Raw genomic sequence first — 21378 nt, 5'->3', positions numbered from 1 at the left:
ATTAAAAAAAATTAATGTAATAGAGAACGTTCAAAATTAATCCAGTTGGGTATAGGAGAGTCTTTATATTGTCTATTCAAATCAGAAAACTTTTTGAATCTAAGCCGCAGTATGATATAATTTAAAATGGGGAAAACGTACACCACCTTCATTTTTAGGTTTTATTAATTTAGATAAAGCAACACCAGCATTTTTATTATTCTAGCGAAATTTGGTACAACAGGAGTTAATTTGGGTAAAATAATAATTGGGAATTTTGAGTGGTAGCATAGAAAGCAGAAAAAGAATAAGAGGTGCAATCATCATTTTACTAGTGTCCAATCTACCCCACCAGGACAAATGAAGAGGGGACCGATAGGAGAATTAATTTTCAATTTTAAGTTTAGTGCATTAAAATTATGAGTAAAAGTGTGGGATATGGTAGATGAGAACCGAACACCTAAGTATTTGATCTTGGAAGGACACTGTATAAAATTGGTATCAGAGAATATGAATTGATAACATAAGGAGTTTAGAGGTAACATATCAGTTTTAGAGAAGCTTAATTTGTAACCAGATATTTTAGAATGTAAATCCAACTCCTACAAAAAGGGAGGTAAGAAGGTCAAGGGATTGGAAAGATAGAACAAAATATATTATGCATAAGCAGTTATTTTGGTTTCATGGGAGTTGTATTGGAAGCCTGCTATTGATGGGTTACAATGAATACGTTCAAGAAAAGATTCTAGACCAAGGAGAAATAATAAAGGAGAAAGGGGACAACCCTGTCTAGTAACTCTATGTAAGTTGAAATAAGGGGACAGAAATCCATTGACAGAAACACAAACATGTAGTTCTGAATATAATAGGTTGGCAAATGAATTAAATTTAGGGCCAAAACCAAACCAATACAGAGTTATAAACATAAATTGCCAATTTATACGATCATGTGCTTTTTCAGCAGCAGGAGCGGCAGGATACCTTTTCCCCAAGGTAAGAATATTGGAAAACATCCTAGCATTATACAAGGTATGCCTGCCTTTAATAAAACCAGATGGGTCAGATTTAATAAGAAGGGGAATAACATCTTCTAGTCTAGAAGCAAGAATTCTTGCAAAAAGTTTACGGTCGTAGTTAATTGATGAAATTGGACGGAGATTTTTACACAGAGGATGATCTTTTTCAAGTTTTGGAATAATAACAATGGAAGCATCTAAAAAAGAGCCTTCAGGTTTAGATGTCAACAAAAATAGGTGAAAAGTACAAGTAAATGAGGTGCAAAATAGATGAAAAAGAGGTAATAAGTTCAATTGAAAAACCATCAGGGCCAGGAGCTTAAGCTCTCTTCAAAGATTTGTTAGCATCCAAATTCTCCTGAAGGGTTTTATCTTTTTCAAGGATAGCCAGAGTGTCTGGTATAGAGGAAGGAGAAGGGAGATCGTTAAAAAAGTATTGAATATTATATTCAGAAGGATGAGTATCTTCCGTATATAGTGAGTTATAATAGAATTGAAAAGAGTTAACAGTATCAGAAGCGGAGTGTAGGAGAGTGTTAGTAAGGCCATTCTGAATAGGTCCAATATTATTCTTTTGTGATTTAAGTTTTAGATAATTAGCCAACATTTTACCAGCTTTATTTTGACCCCCATGTTATTTGGATTTCATTTTGAGTAGGATGTTACATACATCAATCATAGCTAATGGAATTTGGCTTTAATAAGATCTCGTAGGTGAGAGGGGGATTTAGAAGTAAAGTAAGTGTGTTCAAGATTCTTAATGTGTTTGACAGTGGAGAGGTATTGGGAATTCAACAGCGTTTTCCTTCTGGCAGTGTCAGCAATATTACAGGCACTAAATGAAGCTTTAAAAGCGTCCCAATTGTTATGAACGGAAGTGTCAATAGATTGGTTAAACTGAACCAATTCTTTTATAAAAGAAGTAGCTTCTAAAATAAAAGTTTGATCAGATAATAAGGAGTTGTTAAATCTCCATTGAGAATGTTGGGTAATATTAAAAGATAAATCAAAAGAGGACAACACAGGGGTATGATCAGAAATGAAAATTAAGCCAATTTCTGATGATTGGATGGAAGGGAGTAAAGATTTAGAGACCAAAAAATAATCAGTTTGAGACTAAGCATTGGCGAATTCGCGCGAAATCACAAAAAAATCCGCGGATTTCCCCGCGAAATCGCGGATTTTTTTGCGATTTGCACCATACTTAACTGGAGTACTTTCTACTGGCTAATCAGTAAGTGCTACCTCGTTGGGTAAATGTATAGTGCTTTTCCTACACTACAGCTGCCTAAAGGGCCAGAAGAGTTGCCTCCAGTGACAATGTGTGTGTAACTTTGCCATCGCGCTGGCCGGGGTCCCTCGAGTGAGCTGTCCATCATAGTGTGTAAAGGGCGGGAAGACGGTGCACACCGCTAGTGTGAGTGGCGGGGCCAAACGGGGGGGGGGGCTTCTATGCGAGTTCACATGCCTCTTGTGTGTGTATAAAAGGTCAGACACCGATCAGAGCAGCAGATGACGAGAAAGAAGCTCCTGGTCACGGGGATTGCGCCCGTGAAAGTCAAGGATGCAAATGCCTCCATCAAGAATCATAGCTAATTTTCGACGGTAGATATGAGGAGAACGCACACCTGCCCAGCCTCGACAAAGCGCACATTTTTTTTGAGCTGATTAAGGAGTTACTGAATTTGAGCTTCAACTCGGGTACCTGCTTTAATTATTTGTATCTGTAAGTGCTTCCTGTTGAGGTTTAATTTTTGTCTACTTATAACTATTCTCTGACTCTGCTTCGAGGGTCTGAGCAGGGCCAGAGAATAGTTGCAAATAGGCAACGAGGCTCCGCTCAGGAAGCACTTACAGGGTTACAGCAGGTGCCCAAGTTGAAGTTAATTTCTTTGTAACCCTTTTGTAAATGGTTACAAAGAAATTAACTTCAACTTGTGCACCTGCTGCTGTAACTCTGTAAGTGCTTCCATGAAAATTCGTCCCGCTCGCGAATTCGCAGATTTTCTGCGATTTCGTGGATCGCAAAATCGTGGAAAATCCGCAAATTCCGCGAGCGGAACGAATTTTCTGCCCACACTTTGAGACATAGTATGTTGAACATTAGAGCCAAGTATTTGGTTAAAGTCACCTACCAGAAGAATTTTAGGATTTGCAAAACTATTGAGTCTTGATATGACTCCAAAAGGGGGGACCAGATTTCACAGGGCCATACACATTAAAGAAGGCCAAAAGTGTTTCATCCAAATTTATCAATTGTTACCCAATGGCCAATTCATCATGTTCTTAGAATATAATTTCAAAGATTTATGACAACATTCCCTTTTTTACGAACAGTTGATGAAATAAAACATTCCACACCCATTTTCCTATAAACTTCCCAGGTTCAAAGTGATTATAGTGTGTGTTTCTTGTAAGAATGCAATCTTAGAGGTCTGTTCACAAATTACAAGCCTGCGATTCCGGTCGTGGTTTGCTGGAGCCCAGTTGCTTTTTAGGTTTCGCCTGGCGTTCGCTGCACAGCAGCGTTCGCGCAGGTGAAATCTTATGTTAGAACAGTACGGGGGCTTTGTCCCGCCTGCTCATCCATTGGCTAGCTCCATAAATGGAGGCTAGCCATTGGAAGACATGGTTGTCCATCACTCTTTCCCCATCCCGACGTGATTCGGGGGCGTTTCTGTGTCTTTTTTTAACTCCCGCCCCCACACCCTCCCTCTCGCCGTCCCGTTGTCCGTGCCTTCTCGAAGTTCTCCCTCCCGCCCGCCCACTGTCCTTGCCTCCTCCCTCCCGCCCGCCCACTGTCCGTGTTCGATGCTGTCCAACCTATCTATGAACTCTTAAGTTTATCCGAGCATACCTCGTTTTGTTTATCCCCCGCCCTACCTCCCGTTGTCCGTGCCTTCTCCCTCCCGCCGGCCCGCCCACTGTCCGTGCCTCCTCCCTCCCACCCGCCCACTCTCCGTGCCTCCTCCCTCCCGCCACGGTCTCACCACCGTCCACTATTAGCCAGAGCCCTCAGGGTCATATGATAGCAAGCGCTCCTCTCCGTGCTCCTCAGCTGTTGTCTTGAGAAGTGCTGGGGCCGACTCCACTCTTGGTTGCTAGTGCAATCATACATGCACCATCAATTGCTGCCCCATTTACCCTACAGGGCATAAGTTATGGCGGGCCCGGCCAACGAGTGAAAGGCAGCTTGGGCCGAGCAAGAACAGTCCTCGCATTACCTGGCCTAGTCGATTGTCAGGCGCTGCATGCCTCTGTACTGCACAGGCAGGTACTAGGCCAGTCTTCACTGTTGGGGAGGGGTCCGGCAGTCACAGCCCTAGCACCTCAGAACCAGGTGCTGAGAGGCCTATGGTCGCGGCATTTCAAGCCCCCTGTTCACTCTCGTAGTGACCCATCTCCCCGCAGTTTCCGTGCCGCACCGGCACTCAGGTCAGGGCTCTGCAGCGGGCAGGCTAGGGACCGTGGTGACAGCCTCCAGACCGCTCTGGTTGCTAGGTACTCCGCCTGGCAGTCGCCACAGGTATCATAAGGATCGCAACTCCGCACCCATGGCGCCAAAGACTTAAGCGGGACCCGATTGTCTCCCTCTGGGTCGTCATACAGTGCAGGGGAGGATGAAGGGGGCATATAGTTGGCATCAGCAGCCCCCCCCCCACCAGGCCTCTGTGTCTGCAGGATGGCAGTGGATGGGAAATCTCGAGGGGGAGCTCCGAGGGAGTGCGGCTTACTCCAATGCCGCTTGGCCATGCCCCCTTCTATAGGTCCTTTATTTACCTAAAGGAAAGTAGGGAAGTTAAAATTAGGAACAAGACAAACAGAAGGTCCTAATAGGATTTGGGGGCAAATTTGACCATAAGACTGTGTTTGCACAGGAAGGAGCTACAATGCAAAATGGTATGTAGACCTTGTTGGCCATTACGGACAATGTTGTCATATGGAGAAGGTTTTCAGACACCCTTAGTTAATTTTAGAAATCCTGAGGTCTCAAATCTTTTATGGTGGGCTATGCTTACAAGTTTCAGAGACTGTGGTAAAGATGCTAAGCATTTGAGGTGGTGGGGGGGCTATGTGTGGGGGGGGGGCTCTCTGTGTGTGTGGGGGGGCTCTGTGTGTGTGGACTCGGAGTGGGGGAGGCTTTGTGTGTGTGGGGGGCTCTGTGTGTGTGGGGGGGCTCTGTGTGTGTGGGGGGGCTCTGTGTGTGTGGGGGGGCTCTGTGTGTGGGGGGGCTAAGTGTGTGTGTGGGGGGCACTGTGTGTGTGGGGGGGGGCTCTGTGTGGGGGGGCTCTGTGTGTGTGGCTCTCTGTGTGTGGCTCTGTGTGTGTGTGTGTGGGTGCAAATGCAATAGGTCTCGCATTTGCGAGAGATTAAGCTATTGACATTGTACATGACAATGCCATTTATTTATCTGTTTTGAAAACCAACACATAAATAAATATGTTGTCATTTACAATGCCAATAGCTCTAACTTTGGCAAAGGCAAGACCGTTGCATTGTAAATGCTTGTTTGTTTTCGCTGCCTATTATTGCGCTCAAAACGGTGGAGCTAACCACGCCCTCGGACATGCCCCTCTGTACGATGGGCTACTTACTCGCACACAAAGCGCATCCACACAACTCCGAAGCAAGGTTGGTGTGCCAAGTTGCCTTGTAGAGCACCTAGGTGCTGCTTTTAGGAGGTGCCTGGCACCTTTGGTCACCATACTTAATCAGGCTCTCCCTATTTTAATTAGTTCATGTGTTTCCTTTCTCACTTTTAATTTATTTACATTTGCTATACCAGTAGTTCAGTTTTTGTGGGAGAATCCTGTGATTCTGGTCGGGGCTGCAAGACCCCAGTTACTTTTTTATTTCCCCTGCCTGTTATTGCTCTCGAAAGCGCTGTAGCTAACCACCCCCCCAGTCATGTCCCTCTTCACAACGGGGTACTTAAATACATGCAAAGTGCATCTACGCTGCAGACGCACCAAAGGCGAGCCCGTCTGCACCTGTGCATGCCTGGGCAGCAGCTGGGGCCCTTCCCCCTGGTTCTTTGGTTTCAGAAACCTCCTCACAGCTCGTCTACACCAGAAATGCCCTCCTGCAGCCAAGGGAAGGTAATAATCTTAGCTGCTAAATAGTTGATCCCGATATGGTTTCTGAACCGAACAGCCACGTATGTACTTAATGTCATATTTACTGTTTAAACACTGGGATTGGCAATCCTAGAATAAAAACCCAAATGTCTAAAGAAGACTGTTCATCCATCAGCTGCACTTTGATAAATGCAAGATCCTTAGTTAAACACTCAATGGATTGTACAGAGTTTCTAGAAAGTCGCCACGTGGATATAGCCTTTATCATAGAATCATGAGTGAATCCTACGTGTAATCCCGATCTACTGGCTGCCATGCCCCCAGGTTATGCTATTTTTAGATCTGCTAGAATGCAAAAGAAAGGGGGAGGAATGGTGGTAATATATAGAGACTCTTTCTCGACCTCATGCTCCCCTGCATCCATCACAGATTGTGAAGCTTTATCTTTCAACGTTGAACTTTTTAAAAATCAGTAGTTTAACAGCCTTGTACTGTACCACCCACTCGGCGCTAAAACTATGTTCCTGCAAGATATTAGTGCCCTGTTAGAATCATACTCTCTTAATAATGTTTTTACTATTCTCTGTGATTTCAACTACCATTTAGAAAAGTCTGATCATGCCGGAGGATCTTACAGACACCATGCTTGGGTTTGGTTTTTCCCGGATCATTGGCAGTCCAACTCATTCGGGTGGTCATACCGTGGATGGACTATTTATCAATAACTCAAACATCAAATTCCTGAAGGCCTTGGACCTACCGTGGTCTTACCATAAGGCAATGATGTTTTCAGTTGCACTTTCCTCCACTAATGTTAGGTCATTAAGATGAATAATGTCAAATCCTTCAGTGTCTGTCAGAAAATCCAGTTCCCAGAGCTCAGGGATGCTCTCCAAACTGCTGAGCCAGTAGCTTCAGTAGATCCAGACACCACTGCTAGAAACTACAAAGTTTGGACTCAGACAGCTACTGACAATCTTGACATATAAAAAGTCACATTTCAAAGAAAAGTATTCCTTTCACTCCCTGGTAGAACTCTGAACTTAAAACATTCAAACAACACTGTCAGAAACAGGAGAAAATGTGGAGGAAGGACCACAGTCTAACTGAAAAAGAAAATTACAAACAATGCAATGCCAAATATAAAACCCTTATTATAAATACCAAATCAAAATTCTATACGTTAAAAATAGAACAGGAAAAAAGCTCTTTCACACTATTTCCACTTTAACCACTAGCCCTTTCACCAATTTCACCCTAGCCAGTAGTAATATTTGCAGCGCCTTCGCACTCTTCTTTCAGAAGAAGGTTCCGGACATTTTTGACAGCTAATCATTGTGCCCCAGTGCCAATCCCTTTATACGCCTATTTCTACCCCTATTTAGATGAGGTCTCTGGGAGAATTTTCTAAGCTATCTGAGGAAATAGTATACAGCTGACCTTTTGACACTAATTCAGGATTCCTCTTGATCCTTGCCCCCTTCCATAACTCAGATGGTACTCGATATTGTGGCAAAACAGCTTGCTACTATCTTCAACGCCATGTTTCAATCAGGGACTTTTCCTGGAGATTGGAAGAAAGCTTCAGTATTGCCACTCTTGAAAAAAATCCAATCTTGATCCCCTCGATACAAACAACTACGTCCCATAGCTATACTGCCTCTTCCAGCCAAAGTGGTGGGAAAATAAATTAACAAACAATTAATGTCTTTCATTGAGCAAAACAACCTTTTAGATTCTTCTCACTTTGGGTTCCGCAGTGGTCATGGTTCAGAGACTGTTCTTATAGTTGCCACTGGGAAGATTTGTGCAACTCTGGACAGTGGTGGAAGAGTGGTCCTGGTCTTACTATGACGTGTTTGAAATGGTTGACCACACTCTTGGGGTCAACTGATTAAGTGCTTTAGGAGTTAAAGATCAGGCAATTACCTTATTTCCTGACTTCTAGAGTTCAATCAGTTCAACTTGATGGGCACACCTCTGAATCCTATATCTTGTTATGTTATGTTATGTTAAAAATATTTATACCGCGCTCGGTCACCAAAATGGTTTCATGGCGCTCACAGACAATTGCGGGTAAACAGTGCAGCAGAGTAACTCAATAGGCTCGCTGGAAGAAGTGAGTTTTGAGTAGTTTACGAAAATGAGCATAACTGGGGCATAGTCTGAGAGAAATAGGGAGGCAATTCCACAAATTTTGGGCCAGAAAGGAAAAGCACAAGCCTCCATGCTTTTTGCGTTTGTAACTTGGGACCATCAAAAGGTTGTGGGAAATGGACCGAAGATCTCTTGAGGGGGTGTACCGCTGAAGGCTGGATGTGATGAAGGCAGAAGCCTGATCAGCAAGAGCCTTGAAGACAGTACAGCCCAGTTTGAACATACAGCGATAGGCCACGGGGAGCCAATGCAGTCTCCTCAGCAGGGGCGAGATGTGTTGATGTTTGGGCTGATGAAAGACCAGTCTAGCCGGCTGGTTTTGCACCAACTGCAGCCGATGTAGGTGGTAAGCCGGAATTCCAACATAGAGGGAGTAGGCGTAGTCAATACGGGAGGTAACAAGAGCCATGATGACAAGGGTGAGCACCTCCGTAGTGAGGAACCTATGAATTTTGCATATCCTGTGCAGATGGAAAAAGCAGGATGATGTAACTGCATTAATTTGAGGCCTCATAGACAGGTCACTACATATGATGATGCCTAGGATCTTTACCGAATCGACAGGGCAGGGTGAGGGCCCGAGAGCGGGAGGCCAGAAGCTAGAATTCCAAGGGTTGGCTGGCCCACCCATCAACACCAACTCCGTTTTGTTAGGGTTAAGCTTCAGCTGACTATAGTGCATCCACTCAGAGATCGCAAGCATGGTGGATTGAAAGTTGGTGCAGGAAGAGGGGGAGGGATCAACAGGAAAAATCAATTGTAAGTAATCCGCATACTTAAAAATAGTAACTGGGGTATGACGGAGGGAAGCAATAAGGGGTTGCATATAAAGATTGAACAGAAGTGGCGACAGAGCAGAGCCCTGAGGGACTCCACAAAAAAGGGGGAAATAAGAAGCGGAGAAAGTGGACAGATGGACTGCCTGGGAGCGCTGGTGCAAAAAAGATCTGATCCAAGCAAGGGCCGTGCCTTGGATGCCCGCGACACGGTCGATCAAGATGGTATGATCAACCATGTCAAAAGCAGCCGACAGGTCCAGTAATACAAGAGCCTGGGCGATGTTCTTGTCGACACCTTGTCGCAGCACATACATCACGGCCACAATGACAGCTTCGGTAGAGTGAGCTGGCCGAAATCCAGCTTGCTGATTATCCAAAAAGGAGGAGCCCTCAATGAATGAACTGAGACACCGAGTGACATAAGTCTCCAAGACTTTCCCCAGATACAGGAGAAGAGAGATTGGTCGAAAATTACTCATGACCGAGGGATCAGCGCTGGGCTTCTTTAGAATGGGAACTACAACCGCCTGTTTAAAAAAATCAGGGACCGTGCCAGTGGCAAGCGAGTTGTTAAGCAGTGACAGCGGGGAATCAGGACAGGCCAAAAAAGCTTCTTTGAGGATTTGAGGGGGGCAGCAATCATTAGGGGAGCCCGAGCTCACTAAGTTTAGCAAGGAAATGAACTCGGTCGGGGAAATGGGAGGGAAAACATCCAAGCGACAGGGATTCATGGGAGGTAAAGAAGGAGGGATGGGGGAGGAACGAAGGGGAATGTTGTTCTTGATGGTAACAATTTTTTCAGTAAAATATGAGTTCAAAGAATCACAAAGAGCTTGAGTAGGTAGAGGTTGAACAGTAACACGATCTTACAATGCGGTGTCCGCCTGGGTTCATCATTGAGCCGATCATAGTTCAATAATTACGTCACCCCGCTGGCAGCACTTATTAGATTTTTTGGGTTCTCATTGGTTTTATATGCCGACAACACCCAGATAGTGTATCTCTCTCCAATTCTAACCAAGGCATTGATGACCCTTTTCGTAACTGTATGACTGCAGTTAGCGACTGGTTGGGCACAAATTGCCTCCAATTAAATTCAGCTTAAATGTATGTGATGCTGTTTGGCCATAATACATCCTTCTGGACTCCTTCATGCTGGCCTCAAGTTATGGGGACTCTTCCCATCCCTAAGAATAAAGTCAGGAACTTAGGAGTCCTGTTGGACAACAGATTAACCTAGAAGAACAAGGTTAATGCAGAAATTTCTTCCTCTTTTTTATCTTAAAAATCGTGATGAAAATAAAACACCTGATTTTTCAAGACCTTCTGAAAATAGTTGTCATTGCATTAGTACTTTCACGCATTGACTACTACAATGGCATCTATCTTAGTCTGCAAGTGAATCTCATGCAGAAACTGCAAACGGTACAAAATCTTGGAGCTAGAATGCCTAAATTTCAATCTGCTACCTCAGCGCTGAACGAACTCTACTGGCTTACAGTGAGAAAGCAAGCTGTTTCTAAATCTCTATGCATTGCCTATAAGGCATTGGCCGGAACAGGTCCAGAGTATTTGAAAAATAAATGTTGCTCTTATATTCCTAAAAGACCCCTCCGATCCAGCTTTGGGACAACAGTTGTTGTGCCTCGACACCGACTGATTACCTGGGATGGCAGAGGATATGTGAAAAACCCCACACTCCTTTGGAATTAACTTCCTCATGATTTGGAAAAAATAAAAAATGTGGCTTTACAGTAAATAACGTATCTCACAGTTAGACATTTGCTGTCACTCCTGTACCCTCTCCTGCTCAGATCAGCGGCAAGATGCATCAGGGCATAAGAGCAATTTATAAAACCAAAAATCAATCAATCAATAGTACGTTTAGTAGTACTACGATAGTACTACCAAAGTATTTCAAAATGCTATTCACAAACCTACTAGTCTAAATCTCAACTTCCACCTCTCTTATCTTTTCTATGGGGAGATTATCACAAATGCACGTTCCTGCTTGGTAATAAATGTGGGAGGGGCAATAGTTACAGACTGGGAATAGGACAATAATTACTACTAAATGAGAGGGGTTTAGAGATGGTTAGTAGGGGGTTTAGGGAATGACATGCACCCACCCATAAAACAGTAGGTCCATTACTATTCACAAACTGCTCTTCTAAATTTACTACAGCGAAATACGGCCTAAAACAGTGTAAATTACTCCAACTCAGAGCTGGAGTAAGTCTAGTGCACAAATAGCCAGTCAATGGTACTGCAGCACCCTCCCATAGAAAATAATAGAATTCCGGACTTAAAAAAAAACCCCATGAGAAATAATGTAAAATTAACTTAAATTAAAATATAAATAAATATAATTTCATGTTAAAAGGTCCACAAAATATACATACTCATTATTTCATTATAATATATTTTAACAACTGTTTTTGAATTTATAAAATAATGCAAAATAAATGTACTGCTGTCAATTCTATACAATTCTATACAGAATGTTTAATAATTATTATTACATATTAAAATAATGCATTTTTTACTTTAAGTTGAAAGTCATCTCCCAAAAAATATTTTTAAATTAATTGAATCTGTTCAAATGAATTAAAGATTTCATTCAAAATGAAGTTAGTAGTGATGCATTATGTTTGCTTTTGTTCTACATTTACAATAAATACATTAAAGTAATTTACATTAATATTTAACCAAAAAATATTTTAATAATTATTTAATTTAATTTAGCATTATTGATTATTGGGTCCTTGTGCCCATTATTTTCGATTCTACTGGTGGGTTTTGCAGTATCAATGTTTGACCAAGTGTGGTGTTGGACTTGCTACAGGTATTTGGTAGTAATCACTTACTTTTCAGGGGGGAATGGGCGTGTATACATTTTTGAGTACCTTTACACTCAAATTGTGTGAATTGTGTGTAAATTACTTACATATGTGAAATACCTTTGTGAATAGCCCCATTAGTATCTAAGATTGAAAGGTGTGATAGTAGCTTTTGACTGGATTCCCCATACCCTGGACATTCCGTGAGACAACGTTAACCGTGGGATATGCAGAAAAACGGTAACAGAAAGAAAGAATACAATCTGAAAAACGAACAATAAACATCTTGCCCGACACCGACTTGGTCATGGGACCGACCGACTGACACCCCGTCGTCAGTCCCAACCACCCCAATTAGGATGCAACCAAACACTGTTCAGTCGCATTCTTATATTTCACTATGCAAGCCTGCATTGCGGCCATAAACTGGCCATAATGCATACTCCCATAGTGAAATGGGAGGTGCAGTTCATCCCTGCACCCATGTCAGGCACCTCAGGATGCCTACCACAAGTTTCGGGGATCAACAGGGGGGACCATAGGTGCCCCCTCTGCCTCCAGTCGGAAGCCGGGCACCAAAGGGGGCCCTGGTTGGGGCCCCCTTACACGCTTTCTGACATGCCACTCCACGACGTACCCACGGACCCTTCAGCTGCCACGCCTGCAAGTTCACCTGCATCCGGACCTGCCTCGCACCAGCACCCACCAAGCTGAACACCAGCAGCACCCACCTCAAGTGCATCCTGCTCAACACCCGCTCCGTCCACAGACACGCCATCGAACTCTGGAACCTTCTAGACACCACAGCCCCTGACGTTGCCTTCCTCACGGAGACCTGGATGAACGTCTCTTCAGCTCCCGACATCGCCATTGCCATCCCAGAGGGCTACAAGATCGTCCGGAGGGACCGAAACGCCAACCAGATGGGAGGAGGCATCGCCATCATCCACAGGAGCACCATCCGTCTCACGACCAGCACCGACAACTCCCTGACCACTGCCGAACACCTGCATTTCCAGATCCACACCAACCCGAACACCACCCTCAGAGGCACCCTGATCTACCGACCCCCTGGTCCACGCACACAATTCAGCGAGGACATCGCCGACTTCGTCAGCCCACATGCCCTCCCCTCCGCTGACTACATCCTCCTGGGAGACCTCAACTTCCATCTGGAGAACAACAACGACCGCAACACCAGCACCCTGCTCGACAACCTCGCCAACCTGGGACTCAAGCAACTGGTGTCCACCCCCACCCACCTCGCCGGACACACACTCGACGCTGTCTTGTCATCCAGCAAGGACATCGACTTCAGCCACACCACAGAGCTTCAATGGACGGACCACAGCTGCGTCCACTTCACCTTCAAGAAAACTACGACCCACCATCACCAGCAACAGGCCGCCCGCAGAAGCTGGAACAAGATCACAGCAGACCAGCTCGCCACCTCCCTGAGCCAGCACCCTCCTGCCAGCTCAGCGAACCCCAGCCAGGCCGCCGACAACCTCACGAAGTGGATCAGCAACTGCGCGGACGAACTCGCCCCTCTGAGGACCCCGCCCAGCAGACCCGGCAGCAAGAAAGCCCCATGGTTCACCGACGAACTCAAGAGCTCCAAGAAGAACTGCCGAGCCCTCGAGAAAGTCTGGAGAAGGGAACCGACACCGGACAACAGGACCTCCTTCAAACTTGCCACCCGGAAACACCACCAGCTGATCCGCGCCGCCAAGAAAACAGCATTCAAGGACCGGTTGGACAACAACGCACACAACTGCAAGGAACTCTTCAACATCGTGAAAGAGCTTTCCAACCCCAGCGCAGGAAACAACGACATCACCCCATCGCAAGACCTCTGCAACTCCCTCGCTTCATACTTCCACAACAAGATCGCGGACATACACAACAGCTTCAACAACCAACCAATGCACACCATGACCGAACAACCACCCCCCACCACCACCCTCCACGCCTGGACCCCGATCAGCACCGAAGACACCATCCGCACGATGAACTCCATCCACTCCGGATCACCGACCGACCCCTGCCCTCACCACGTCTTCAACAAGGCCGACGCTGTCATCGCACCCCACCTGCGAGACATCATCAACACATCCTTCGACACCACCATCTTCCCTGAGAGCTGGAAACACGCCGAACTCAGCGCTCTACTCAAGAAACCAACAGCGGACCCCACCGACCTCAAGAATTACCGCCCCATCTCGCTCCTCCCGTTTCCAGCCAAAGTCATCGAGAAGACCGTCAACAAGCAGATGGCCGCTTTCCTCGAGACGAACGGATCCCTCGACCCCTCACAGTCCGGCTTCCGAGCCAACCACAGAACCGAGACCGCCCTCATCGCCGCCACCGATGACATCCGAGCCCTGATGGACAACGGAGAAACAGCGGCCCTCATCCTCCTAGACCTCTCCGCGGCATTCGACACGGTCTGCCACCGCACCCTAGTACGGCGCCTCAGCAACGTCGGAATCCAGGACAAGGCGCTGGAATGGATCATCTCCTTCCTCGACGGAAGAACACAGAGAGTCCGCCTACCACCGTACAAGTCAGAGGCCACCGAAGTCATCTGCGGCGTCCCCCAAGGATCATCTCTGAGCCCCACCCTCTTCAACGTCTACATGAGCCCCCTCGCGGCCATCGTACGCAAACACAACCTCAGCATAATCTCCTACGCCGACGACACCCAGCTGATCCTCTCCCTGACCAACGACCCCGCCGCCGCCAGAGCCAACCTGCACGAAGGGATGAAAGAGGTAGCCGAGTGGATGACGACCAGGCGCCTGAAACTGAACTCGGACAAGACGGAGGTCCTCATCCTGGGCTCCTCACCCTCCGCCTGGGACGACTCCTGGTGGCCTCCCGCCCTGGGCACCGCACCCAAACCGACAGACCATGCACGCAACCTGGGCTTCATCCTGGACTCCTCCCTCTCCATGACCAGGCAAGTCAACAACGTCTCCTCGGCATGCTTCAACATCCTACGCATGCTACGGAAGATCTTCTGGTGGATCCCCACCGAGACCAGGAAGACCGTCACCCAGGCCCTCGTCACCAGCCGACTGGACTACGGCAACGCCCTCTACGCCGGTACCACCGCCAAGCTCCAGAAGAGACTCCAGCGGATCCAGAACGCCTCAGCCAGACTCATCCTCGACATCCCACGAACCAGCCACATCTCCGGACATCTGAGAGACCTTCACTGGCTCCCCGTCAACAAAAGAATCACCTTCCGCCTCCTCACCCACGCACACAAAGCCCTACACGACCAAGGCCCGAGCTACCTCAACAGCCGAGTCAACTTCTACGCTCCCAAACGCCACCTCCGATCAGCCAACCACGCCCTCGCCGCCGTCCCCCGCATCCGAAGAGCGACTACAGGAGGAAGGTCCTTCTCCTACCTGGCCGCCAAGACCTGGAACTCCCTCCCGACCGACCTGCGCCTGACCCAAGACCACCTCTCCTTCAGGAAGAAGCTGAAGACCTGGCTGTTCGAGCAGTAGCGGCTCCCCCCCCCCCCCCCAGCGCCTTGAGACCCTACGGGTATGTAGCGCGCTTTATAAGTGTCACTGATTGATTGATTGATTGGTTTCCATGTCGAACAGACGAGCATGGAAACCATGTCAGAAACCGTGCATTGTAATCTCAAGGGTAGAAAGAGCTGCCCTTGAGATTACGGGCTGCATTCTGACTAGTGGGCGGTCTCTCCGAGTCCATCAGAAGCCAGCTGAAATGACCAGTCAGATTCCTTTCCGACCGCCTCCATCAAAATGAGGAGGTCGGAAAGGAATCAGACTGGCATATTACGATGCAGCCTTGAATGCTTTTATGGGCCGTATCCTAATCGGTCCCAAAGACACAACCAAGAAGTGCTTTTTAAAAATGTAATTCCTGTTTTTAAACACTGTAAGCAAGAAAAAGAAAAAAAGAGAAAGAAGAAAGATAACCACGTAGAAATTATAAGATGAGATATTTAGTAGATCAAGAGGAGGCGCCCTGATCATAAGTTGGCAGGGTATGGCCAGAAGTGGGTCCCTTGCTCACTTTGCCACTGGATTCAAGTCAGCCTGGCTGATGACAGCTGATTAGCCAGAAACTGGTCCCAGGATGGTTGTTTCTGGTCCAGGGAAGACATGGCTTGGCAGTTCGGGCTGGACAGTTCCCATGAGGCACAGGGTCAGACTGATTTGCATATGGCCATGTCTGAACTGGGGTGGCGGAGTGAGCTAAAGAATGATGATGGATTAAACCCAGATCAGTTGACTGGGGGTGAGTGCTTGCAATGTTCAACACTCCGTCCATCATCCCCTTTGGTTTTGCTTTGTTCGCCCTAAGTTGGCAGGATATGCCCAGACGTGGGTCCCTTGCTCACTTTGCCACTGGATTCAAGCTAGCCTGGCTGATGACGGCGGATTAGCCAGAAACATGTCCCAGGATGCTTGTTTCTGGTCCAGGGAAGACATGGCTTGGCAGTTTGGGCTGGACTGTTCCCATGAGGCACAGGATCAGACTGATTTGCATATGGCCATGTCTAAACTGGGGTGGCGGAGTGGGTTAAAGAATGATGGTGAATTAAACCCAGATCAGTTGACTTGGGGTGAGTGCTTTCAATGTTCAACATTCCATCCATCATCCCCTTTGGTTTTGCTTTGTTCGCCCTTATTTGGCAGGGTATGCCAAGACATGGGTCCCTTGCTCACTTTGCCACTGGATTCAAGCTAGCCTGGCTGATGACGGCTGATTAGCCAGAAAGCGGTCCCAGGATGCTTCTTTCTGGTCCAGGGAAGACATGGCTTGGCAGTTCGGCCTGGACTGGCCCCATGAGGCACAGGGCAGACTGATTTGCATATGGCCATGTCTGAACTGGGGTGGCGGAGTGAGCTAAAGAATGATGATGGATTAATACCAGATCAGTTGACTTGGGGTGAGGGCTTGCAATGTTAAACCATCCGTCCATCATCCCCTTTGGTTTTGCTTTGTTCGCCCTAAGTTGGCGGGGTATGCCCAGACGTGGGTTCTTGCTCACTTTGCCACTGGATTCAAGCTAACCTGGCTGATGACGGCTGATTAGCCAGAAACCGGTCCCAGTTTGCATATGGCCATGTCTGAACTGGGGTGGCGGAGTGAGCTAAAGAATGATGATGAATTAAACCAATATCAGTTGACTGGGTGTGAGTGCTTGCAATGTTCAACAATCCGTCCATCATCCCCTTTGGTTTTGCTCTGATCATAAGGACAGCAACTAAAATACAAAAAAACTGAAATCATACCCGTCAGCAACAGGATAGCATAACAAGGACGCCAACAGAGCACTTAAAAAACAATAAAACTAAAAGATTCAAGACTAATATAACATAATAGCAGGGTAGTGCAGAGGTCTAGACAGGACTAAGATTTAGACAGATAAACATTCATATTACATAGAGAAGGATTGTGGGGCTAAACTCTCAACTCGCAGAATATTTAAAAGATCTAATAATTCCATGATGATTAATGTTGCATATGCAAGGGTGCAAAATACTGTATCTTATGTTGTACTGTCTGAGCATGGGTCAATGGAAGAAATGCTTCACTTCTAGCATTGGTGGCCTTGGATAGATCCCAGGAAATATATATGTTGTGGCCAGCCTATTCTTCAAAGCCTTCCTAACATGAAGTAGATAGGTGTAGTCCAGGAAAAACATCACAATTGCTCAAAGCTTAGAATGAGAAGAATATCTCTTGCTGAAATAATATAATATTTATAGATTAATTAAAGGAGATTTAAGAATATTCACGAGCTCTAAAATAATACAAAATGTGTGGAAAATTTAGAAGGTGTTACCCCTAAACTTTGTCTGGCAGACCATACTGATGTAGGTTATCGAGCCTCTTTCTATTTTCCAAGTCCTACCTATGCAATTAAAGCATGTGCATCTCTTGCTCCAGTTTAGTAATTCTTGAAGAAATGTTTGCACATTCCTGATATGCTGTCCCATTTCAACTAATACGTTCTCCGTGTGCACATGGGCGTATGCAGGGGGGGACAAGGGGTCGCCGTTCCGCCCGGTGCTGGCCCAGTGACAATGTGGTATTATCACTCAGGCAGCGCACGTTGCTGTAGCGGACGCCTTCTGAGCAGGGAGGCTGTCAACTGATGCCTTTTTATTTGTGAAAATTAAGGGGACAAAAGGCAGCCCCAGGAGTTTAAACGTTCTCTCACTTGGGGCCTCTTGCAATTCTCTTTGAACTCTACAGGCTGCAGCAGCCCCTCCCCGACCTGGAGGAGACTGTGAACAGGCCCATTGTCATTCTGTCTGCTGCTGATCATCACATAAAGAATGACAATGGGCCGTCTGACTTTAACCTTCCTTGCAGACACCCTACCTACGTTTTTTTTTTTTAATTAAAGAGTGTCAGCAAACACCACTGCAGCAGACATGTAGTCAGATAGAGGGAGACAGAGGGAGGGAGACAGACGGACAGAGACAGACAGAAAGAGGGAGACAGAGAGAGGGAGCCCAAGAGAGAGGGAGACCAAAAGAGAGGGAGGGAGACAGAGGGAGATAGAGAGATAGGGAGGGAGACAGAGGACGACAGACAGAGGGAGGGGACGACTGAGGGAGGGAGACAGACAGATAGAGGGAGAAATAGGGAGGGAGACAGACAGGGACAGATGGAGGGAGGGAGACAGAGAGAGAGGGAAAGAGAGAGAGACAGAGAGAGAGGGAGACAGAGAGAGATGGAGACAGAGAGAGAGGGAGACAGAGAGAGAGGGAGACAGAGGGTGGGAGACCGAGGGAGAGGGAGGCAGAAGGAGGGAGACAGAGAGAGAGGGAGACAGAGGGAGGGAGACAGCTGGAGGGAAACCGAGGGAGGGGGACAGGGAGGGAGGGAGATAGAGGGAGACAGAGGGCGGCAGACAGAGGGAGGGGCTACAGAGGGAGGAAGACAGACAGACAGGGAGACAGATTGAGGGAGAGAGAGGAAGGGGGACAGACAGAGACAGACAGAGAGCGGGAGACAGAGAGAGAGGGAAAGAGATGGAGACAGAGAGAGAGGGAGACAGAGAGAGAGGGAGACAGAGGGTGGGAGACCGAGGGAGAGGGAGACAGAAGGAGGTAGACAGAGAGAGAGGGAGACAGAGGGAGGGAGACAGCTGGAGGGAAACCGAGGGAGGGGGACGGGGAGGGAGGGAGATAGAGGGAGGGGCAACAGAGGGAGGAAGACAGACAGACAGGGAGACAGATTGAGGGAGAGAGAGGAAGGGGGACAGTCAGAGACAGAGAGAGAGGGAAAGAGAGGGAGACAGAGAGAGAGGGAGACAGAGGCAGGGAGACAGAGAGAGGCAGAGGGAGACAGAGAGAGAGGGAGACAGAGGGAGGGAGACTGAGGGAGGGAGGGAGACAGAGGGAGGGAGAGGCATGCAAAGAGAGAGGGAGACAGAGAGGGAGGGAGACCGAGGAGGGGGAGACAAAGGGAGGGAGGCAGAGGGAGGGAGACAGAGGGACGTAGACAGAGGGAGGGAGACAGACAGAGGGAGACAGAGGGAGAGAGAGGGAGGGAGACAGAGAGAGGAAGACAGATAGAGAGAGGGAGACACACAGAGTAAGTGGGAGAGAGAGAGAGATAGGGAGAGAGAGAGAAAGAGAGAGAACGATACAGAGAGGGAAGGAGACAGAGAGATAGGGAGGGAGGGAGACAGAGACAGACAGAGATAGAGACAAACAGAGACAGATGGAGACAGGGACAGGGGCAGACAGGCAGAGACAGACAGAGAGACAGAGAGGGAGACAGAGGGATGGAAACAGGGTCAGACAGGGACAGATAGAGACAGGGACAGTGAGACAGATAGAGGCAAAGACAGGGAAAGACAGATAGAGGCAGAGACTAAGACAGACAGAGAGAGAGTCAGAGAGAGAGACAGAGGGAGAGAGAGAGGGAGGGAGACAAAGGGAGAAAGCGAGAGGGAGACAGAGGGAGACAGAGAGAGAGGGAGAATGGGGGAGGGAGAGGGAGACAGAGAGAGGAAGACAGAGGGAGACAGGGGAGAGAGAGGGAGACAGAGGGAGGGAGAGGGAGACAGAGAGGGAGGGAGACACAGGGAGGGAAAGGGAGACAGAGAGAGGGAGACAGAAGGAGACAGAGAGAGAGGGAGACAGGGGGAGAGAGAGGGAGACAGAGGGAGGGAGAGGGAAACAGAGAGGGAGGGAGACACAGGGAGGGAGACAGAGGGAGGGAGGGAGGCAGACAGAGGGAGACAGAGGGAGAGAAAGGGAGGGAGACAGAGAGAGGGAGACAGAGAGAGAGGGAGACAGACAGAGTGAGTGAGACAGAGGGAGACAGAGGAAGAGAGAAAGGGAGGGAGGGAGGTAGAGACAGACAGAGATAGAGACAGACAGAGACAGATGGAGGCAGAGACAGGGGCAGACAGGTAGATACAGACAGAGAGACAGAGAGGGAGACAGAGGGAAGGAAACAGGGACAGATGGAGACAGGGACAGACAGACAGATAGAGGCAGAGACAGGGACAGACAGCTAGAGGCAGAGACTTAGACAGACAGAGACAGAGAGAGAGATGGAGAGGGAGACAGAGGGAGATAGAGAGAGGGAGGGAGGCAGAGAGAGACAGAGGGAGACAGAGAGAGGGAAACAGAGGGAGATATAGAGAGAGGGAGACAGAGAGAGGAAGACAGAGAGAGGGAGACAGAGGGAAGGAGACAGAGGGAGGGAGACAGAGAGAGGGAGACAGACCAAGGGCAACAGACAGAGTGTGACAGACAGAGGGGGACAGACAGAGGGGGACAGACAGAAGGCGACAGACAGAGGGTGACAGACAGATGGAGACAGACAGAGGGAGGGAGAGAAAGGGAGGGAGACAGAGAGAGGGAGACAGAGAGAGAGGGAGACGGACAAAGTGAGTGAGACAGAGGGAGACAGAGGAAGAGAGAGAGAGAGAGAGGGAGAGGGAGACAGAGAGGGCGGGAGACAGAAAGAGAGAGGGAGGGAGGGAGTAGACAGAGACAGACAGAGACAAATGGAGGCAGAGACAGGGACTGGAGCAGACAGGCAGAGACAGACAGTGAGACGGAGAGGGAGACAGAGGGAGGGAAACAGGGACAGATAGAGACAGGGACAGACAGACAGATAGAGGCAGAGACAGGGGCAGACAGATAGAGGCAGAGAGTGAGACAGACAGAGACAGAGAGGGAGACGGAGAGGGAGACAGAGGGAGAGAGAGAGAGGGAGGGAGGGAGACAGAGGGTGACCGAGGGAAGGAGAGGGAGGGAGACAGAGAGAGAGAGACAGACAGAGGGATACAGAGAGAGAGGGAGACAGATAGAGGGAGGGAGAGGGAGGGAGACAGAGGGAGACAGACAGAGGGAGAGAGAAGGAGGGAGACAGAGGGAGAGAGAGGGAGGGAGACAAGGAGAGAGAGGAAGGGAGACAGAGAGTGAGAGGGAGGGAGGGAGTGAGACAGTGGGAGAGGGAAAGAAAGGGAGACAGAGAGAGGGAGACAGAGAGAGAGGGA

This window comes from Lissotriton vulgaris, chromosome 1_1 (assembly GCF_964263255.1).
Source record: "Lissotriton vulgaris chromosome 1_1, aLisVul1.2, whole genome shotgun sequence".
NCBI lineage: Eukaryota > Metazoa > Chordata > Amphibia > Caudata > Salamandridae > Lissotriton > Lissotriton vulgaris.
Note: the sequence above shows the minus strand (reverse complement) of the source record.